Raw genomic sequence first — 8,488 nt, 5'->3', positions numbered from 1 at the left:
TGCAGTTAAGCACGATGCTATCACGTTAGCTCCATAGCTAAAGTGTTTCGTCGATGTATTGTCGTGGAGATAAAAGTCACTGTGAATGTCCATTTCGCGTTCTCGACTCTCATTTTCAAGAGGATATAGTATCCGAGGTGGTTTAAAATACAAATCTGTGATCCACAATAGAAAAAGGAGAAAGTGTGGAATCCAATGAGCCAGCTTGTACCTAAATTACGGTCAGAGCGGGGAAAAAAAAAATACAAATCCGTGATCCACAATAGAAAAAGGAGAGAGTGTGGAATCCAATGAACCAGCTTGTACCTAAGTTACGGTCAGAGCGAAAAAAGATATGTCTTGCACTGCATTCTAGTCCTTCACTCTAACGTTCCTCATCCACGAATCTTTCATCCTCACTCAAATTAATGGGGTAATCGTCGCTTTCTCGGTCCGAATCGCTCTAGCTGCATTGTAAACAATGGGGAAATGTGAGGAGCCTTTCAACCGTTGACGTCACGCTACTTCCGGTACAGGCAAGGCTTTTTTTATCAGTAACCAAAAGTTGCAAACTTTATCGTCGTTGTTCTCTACTAAATCCTTTCAGCAAAAATATGGCAATATCACGAAATGATCAAGTATGACACATAGAATGGATCTGCTATCCCCGTTTAAATTTAAAAAAATTAATTTTAGTAGGCCTTTAAGCTCTAATGCCGCCACAATATGGCAGCAGTGTGATTCATGGATGTTTCGGCTGCTGTAAAACCTCCATCGAAGAAAAACAAGGCAGACTTTTCTGGTTTTATTTACCGATTTACTCACAGACTGTCTATAAGTCTAGTGCAGAGGTCTTCAACAGGCAGTTCGTGACCCCTCGGGAGTCCGCAGAGGTACTGCAAAGGGGTCAAGGACTATTTGGTTGATTAGACTTTTAAAATACGAAACCCAAAACCAATGAAGTTGGCACGTTGTGGAAATGGTAAATAAAAACAGAATACAATGATTTGCAAATCCTTTTCAACTTATATTCAATTGAATAGACTGCGAAGACAAGATATTTAATGTTTGAACTGAGAAACTTAATTTGTTTTGCAAACAGTCATTAACTTAGAATTTAATGGCAGCAACACATTGCAAAAAAGTTGTCAGAGGGGCATGTTCACCACTGTGTTACATGGCCTTTCCTTTTAACAACACTCAATAAACGTTTGGGAACTGAGGAGACACATTTTTGAAGTTTCTCAGGTGGAATTCTTTCCCATTCTTGCTTGATGTACAGTTTAAGTTGTTCAACAGTCCGGGGGTCTCCGTTGTGGTATTTTAGGCTTCATAATGCGCCACACATTTTCAATGGGAGACAGGTGTGGACTACAAGCAGACCAGTCTAGTACCCGCACTCTTTTACTACGAAGCCACGCTGTTGTAACACGTGCAGAGTGTGGCCTGGCATTGTCTTGCTGAAATAAGCAGGGGCGTCCATGATAACGTTGCTTGGATGGCAACATATGTTGCTTCAAAACCTGTATGTACCTTTGTAGTGAGTCTTAGTCTGCGTTGTGTATTTTTTTAAATAAAGGACACTTCACCATGCCGTCGTTTCACCATTTATTGTTGACCTGTGTTGGAAACACAAAACACACACACACAGGTCTCAGCTTTCTGGCAGACTGATTTCCCACACCAGACATCCGGTTCTTCAAAAATAAAAGCGATACTTCAAAATAAAATATAACACCCTGTCTAGTTCATAATATAGCACAACAACATCACACTATTACACCTTCACAGATGTGTAAGTTACCTATGCCTTGGGCACATACCATCACACATGCTGGCTTTTACACTTTGCGCCTATAGCAATCCGGATGGTTCTTTTCCTCTTTGGTTTGGAGGACACGACGTCCATAGTTTCCAAAAACAATTTGAAATGTGGACTCGTCAGACCACCGAACACTTTTCCACTTTGTATCAGTCCATTTTAGATGAGCTCTGGCCCAGCGAAGCCGGCGGCGTTTCTGGGTGTTGTTGATAAATGGCTTTCGCTTTGCATAGTAGAGTTTTAACTTGCACTTACGGATGTAGCAACAAACTGTAGATACTGACACTGGTTTTCTGAAATGTTCCTGAGCCCATGTGGTGATATCCTTTACACACCGACGTCGCTTTTTGATGCAGTACCACCTGAGGGATCGAAGGTCACGGGCATTCAAAGTTGGTTTTCGGCCATGCTGTGATTTCTCCAGATTCTCTGAACCTTTTGATGATATTACGGACCGTAGATGGTGAAATCCCAAAATTCCTTGAAATATTTTGTTGAGAAATGTTGTTCTTAAACTGTTCGCACAATTTACTCACTCATTTTTTGACAAAGTGGTGACCCTCGCCCCATCCTTGTTTGTGAATGACTGAGCATTTCATGTAAGCTGCTTTTATACCCAATCATGGCACCCACCCGTTCCCAATTAGCCTGTTCACCTGTGGGATGTTCCAAATAAGTGTCAACTTTCTCAGTCTTTTTTGCCACTGGTGCCAGCTTTTTTGAAAGATGTTGCAGGCATCAAATTCCAAATGAGCTAATGTTTGCAAAAAATAACAACGTTTTCCAGTTGGAACGTTAAGTATCTTGTCTTTGCAGTCTATTCAATTGAATATAAGTTGAAAAGGATTTGCAAATCATTGTATTCTGTTTTTATTTACCATTTACACAAGGTGCCAACTTCACTGCTTTTGGGTTTTGTATATTTATATTTCCCTTGCAGTTTTTCCCCAAATATAAATAAATGTCTTAAAATACGCATTAACATTGATCCAACACATTGTAGTTTAATTGCATTGAATATGAACATGAATTTTTATCTAATGTTCATGTTATCATTTAAGATAGCTAGCGATTAGCGCTTCAATGGCAGCTTAGTGGTTGGCGGCTCTCGATGCCATTTAGCGATTAGCGTATTAGTAGCCAGCTAGCAATTACCAAGCTAGTTGTTAGCCAGTGATTAGCATGCTAGTGGCCGCCTAGCGATTAGCGTTCCAATTTCCAGTTAACGATTCACGGCCCTAGTTGTCAACTACTGTGCTATACTGTATTATTTGAATATATTATTACTGCACAATAACAAGGTGTCTTTAAGTGACCCAGCCGGTTCGACCCTGTGCCTTTTTACCGCATTCTGCACTCGTTGGTGTGAGAGGCAAGTGTGCTGACCACTCAGGAACTCCGCCCAGAAGCCAGCACTACTCCTGAAGTCGCCGGGTAGTGAGGTTTTACCAACGTACATGTTAGGGTTTGCAGAGGGAGATGACCAGTGTTGGGTTAGTTACTGAAAACCAGTAACTAGTTACAATTACTAGTTACTTTATTTCAAAAGTAACTCAGTTACTTACACCAAAAAGTAATGCGTTACTGTGAAAAGTAACTATTTAGTTACTTCTTTTTGCCCCCTTTTTTTTAAGGCTCCCATTAATGCCCTTTTAGCCTTCATTTCAGTACTGTTATTGCACTGGAGAATAATACAATGTGTTGATCAACTTGACATGCATTTGCATCACTGAACTCAGAAAGCCATGTGGTCTACATACAACACACAAACAATGTGGTCTACATACAACACACAAACAATGTGGTCTACATACAACACACAAACAATGTGGTCTACATACAACACACAAACAATGTGGTCTACATACAACACACAAAGACAAAGATATGTTTCAAAGGGCCAATTTATTTCAGGCCAGAAAAAATTGACAAAACTATTTTAAATAGCTGCAACATAATGGCACTTTAACTTTAACTCTAAGTAGATAGGATCTTTGATCCAAGACACAACTTACATTTAACTAAAATGTTGTTTTCTTTGTGCTCGACAAAAGAAAAGTATTGAGAATGTCTCCATGTTAAAAAACTCGACTTCTGGCTTCGCCATGATGTCTTGTTAGTTGTTATGAGAGTAGCGTATGTGTGTGTGTGTGTGTGTGGCCCTTTAAGATATGACAGCATGAGAGGTGAGTGACGTCAGTGAGTGAGTGGGGGAGAGAGGTGAGGGAGCGGCGACAGTGAGTGCTTGTAGGCAGGGGCGCCGCTAGGGATTTTGGGCCCCATAAAAAGAATCTTTACAGGGCCCCCAACAGAGCGGCAACATTTTTTGATGCTATTTTACATACAATTATGCATTTTAATGGTATTTTTGACTATCATTACCAAATTTCTGAAAGAAGAACAGCATCACAGTTGACATGTACAGTAGGGGAAGAACTGAGCACTCTGAATACAATGGAATTCATTTTGAGTCATTTACTTGCTGCACCACTGATTCTTAAATTGGAAATAAACTCTTCCATGACATTATTGAATAAGAACAGCTTGATAAATGTTTGACTGGATTGATTATTTAACTAATATAGCAGTAAAATGTAAAAATCCAGAGTTTTCTTGAGCTAACATGGTGAGAAAAGTGAGCTAGCTTATTACCACAGACAGGGACAAAGTTAATATGCATAACTTTCCACCACAACTAACAAACCCACCTTTTTTTTGGAAATATTGGGTGACATATTGTCGACCCTTCAACTCCTTCTCCTCTCTTATTTTCTTTTAATTTCTTTTTTGGCTGCCTGATTTTTGAGGCATACTGCTGTCTCCTCCGCTTTGCCCGCTGTAGTGTGGCGCTGTCTGTGACAAATAGCCGGTGCTCTACCTGCAGCTGATCCAGTCCGAGTTACTGAACCATTTTACGTAAATAGAGGGGGGAAGGGAGGGCCGTGCAGGTGTTGATGCTTCCAAAACAAATAAAGGTATTGTTACCAGGACATGGAAAATAAAACATGTGTGATTATATGTTAGTTAATAACTTAGTGTCATTATTTTTTCTGTATTATAATTTCATCATCATTAGGGGCCTCTCTGGGCCCCCCTCCATCATGGGCCCCTAGAGTCCGTCTCCTTTACCTCCCCTTTTCGGCGCCCCTGCGTGTAGGTGCTCTAGCTTGCTGGATGGCTGCGTGCAATAAAGTCACAAAGTTGCAACAAACCGCCGGGCTCGTCATTCACCCTCAGCTGTAAAGACCCTCTTCCGGGTAAAGTGAAGGTTGTTAGACCCGAAGTACGGCTCTGGAGGAACGTCTCCCCTGCGGGGAGGCGTGCTTTTCTGTGGGTGGGGGAAAGCACGCCTCTTCTTTTCCACCGGAGCGCTCCAATAAAACACACTCAGATCTTCAGTTTCTAGCCGATACTACATAAAAATAACGCAGTAACGCATCATGCAGTAACGGTAACGGAGTTACTGTATATAAAAAAATAACGCGTTAGATTACTAGTTACCGCCGAAACTAACGGCGTTACAGTAACGCGTTACTTAGTAACGCATTAGTCCCAACACTGGAGATGACGGCAACAGACATCAGGAGAATGTATCTAGCTCTGAGATTTATTATATATATATATATATATATATATATATATATATATATATATATATATATATATATATATATATATATATATATATATATATATAATAAATCTCAGAGCTAGATACATTCTCCTGATGTCTGTATTATATATATATATATATATATATATATATATATATATATATATATATATATATATATATATATATATATATACGTATATATATATATATATACGTATATATATATATATATATATATATATATATATATATATATATATATATATATATATATATATGTATATATATATATATATATATATATATATATATATATATATATATATATATATGTATATATATATATATATATATATATATATATATATATATATATATATATATATATATATATATATATATATATATATATATATATATATATATATATATATATATATAATAATCAAACAAGACTAAATATAATAATTAAGGAAATGGAGTGTGACAAAATCCAAGAGTATGTAGTGTAAGACTATGTGTAGTATTTAACTGGAGCGGTTTACCGTATATGTTGGTGAGAGCGAAGGAACGAGGGAGTCCATGGGGCAGGCAGATGGTCCAGGGCGAGAGAGAGGCCATGCGAGGGGTCGAGGATCGAGGGGGGCAAAAGAGAAGTCGAGGCGCACAGCTCGATCATGCGGGGACGAAGGAAGATTGCTGGGGAGGACGACAAGGAAGAACAATGAAACACGGAGGGAGAAACGTAGAGAGAGCATAAAGCTGGGTATCGGCTTATGGTACAGAAGACTATATTCCGGCGCGGGATGGCAGGTTGAGCAGGCTTATGAAGGCAGCTCGTTCATCACGGGCAGGTGCGCAGGTTGCAGATTGTCTGCAGGCGCGAGGAGGCACGCCCGCAGCGGAGAGAGAGCGCCTATGGGCGTGGCCCGCGGTGCGCTCATCAGGACGCAAAGATGAATGCGCCCTGGCCGTGACTTTGATTGATTGATTGATTGATTGAAACTGTTATTAGTAGATTGCACAGTTTAGTACATATTCTGTACAATTGACCACGAAATGGTAACACCCGAATAAGTTTTTCAACTTGTTTAAGTCGGGGTCCACGTAAATCAATTCATGGTAGTAAATCAATTAATTTAACACACATAGCGGTTACACATGGGTTTATATAAGAGCGCATGTGAATGAGGGTGAAGGGTTGTTTGTATAAATATTTTAGTTATTTTTTTGTATTTGTTTAGTGTTTTTATGCACTGGGGATTAGCCAGGAGAGAATCACTCCACAATGTAACCCAGCTGCAGGGTCAATTGTACCTCCTCGTTGGGTTGTTACTTGAATTTTGGAGATGGGCAACCTCCCAGAGTTGACCCAACTAGTAACCAATCCAGCTGGGTTACTAGTTGGGTCACAAAAAACTACCCAACTCCTTAAAAATAACCCATAAGTATGACCCAACAGGCTCAACCCAGAATTTGCGTAGAAAAAAATAACCCATCATTTTTTAGTGTGTACTGGCGCATGGACGAAGGCGGAAGTGGACCAAGGATGTGAGAGTATCAATTGTTTGAATCTTTTTGGCGGTTTTGGTATAATCTGATGTGTGACTGGATGGAGGTGGAAGGGGATAGTGACGGCATGTATGAGGAAGGTATGGACATGGATAGGATAGAGGGGAGAGAGGAAAGAAGGGGAGAGGAGGCAATGAAGGAAAGTCGAGTACTAAAAGAATGCACAAAGATGATGGAGAAGAAAGGAGGAAAAAGATTATGGTAGAAAATTGCAAAATTATATATAAATTTAAGTCAAACAGAGACATGAACGATATTAGCTTGATGACATTGGTTAAGGCAGGCGTGTCAAACCTACGGATCAGGCCCGCGAACGGATTTTATCCGGCCCGCGTGATGAGTTTGCCAAGTATTAAAATGAGCTCCTTTTTTTTTTTTTTTTTTTAAGAAACTGCTGTTCTAAATGTGTCCACTGGATGTCACAATTCTGTCAGGCAAGCAAAGGGTTTATACCGGGCATATACGCCGATCCCGTGGGTGCTTCGGGGCCCGAGCATCCACGGACAATGCGGAGCACCCACGTGGGATTGATGGCAACTTTCAATCTTTAAAATAATTTTTCAAAAATCAATATTGTTGTAGTTAATTTTGTGGCGAGTTTGGTCCGTTTTATAAAATAATAAAGCCACAAATCTTATGGGATATTAACTTCGCTTTTTTTTTAAATACACACACACCGAGCACCCACTGGCAGAAATGTAGATCGGCGCCTATGAGGTACACAGTAAAGGGTGACTGTGGCTCCTCCTCCTCGACCCGCATGAAACTTAAAACCTGCCGTTTTATGTCTTCTGCTTCGAACACGTCGTCATTTGGCACCCTCGTTGCCCCAAAATGTCTCTGTCAAACACGAGAAAAGTGAACTTAAAGGCCTACTGAAACCCACTACTACCGACCACGCAGTCTGATAGATTATATATCTATGATGAAATCTTAACATTGCAACACATGCCAATACGGCCGGGTTAACTTATAAAGTGCAATTTTAAATTTCCCGCTAAACTTCCGGTTGAAAACGCCTTTGGATGATGACGTATGCGCGTGACGTAGCCAGTGAAACAGAAGTATGGATACGCCATTGAAGCCAATACAAAATAGCTCTGTTTTCATCTCATTATTACCACAGTATTCTGGACATCTGTGTTGGTGAATCTGTTGCAATTTGTTCATTGCATTATGGAGAAAGAAGCTGAGCAAGCAAAGAAGAAAGTTGTCGGTGCGAAGTGGAGTATTTTGCGAGGGAAGTCAGCAACACAACACAGCCGGTGTTTCATTGTTTACATTCCCGAAAGATGCAGTCAAGATCGAAGAACTTGGACAACAGAGACTCTTACCAGGAGGACATTGACTTCGATACACAGACGCCTGTAGAGAACTGGGACAACACAGACTCTTACCAGGATTACTTTGATTTGGATACACAGACGCAGACGTGGTTCCGTGAGTACGCAGCTGCGCTTCCAAACATTTGATCGCTTGCCTGTACGTGCGTGTCACGT

Source organism: Entelurus aequoreus, linkage group LG28 (assembly GCF_033978785.1).
Source record: "Entelurus aequoreus isolate RoL-2023_Sb linkage group LG28, RoL_Eaeq_v1.1, whole genome shotgun sequence".
NCBI classification, from domain to species: Eukaryota; Metazoa; Chordata; class Actinopteri; order Syngnathiformes; family Syngnathidae; genus Entelurus; species Entelurus aequoreus.
The sequence above is the reverse complement of the archived record's forward strand: the minus strand, read 5'-3'. Positions refer to the sequence as shown.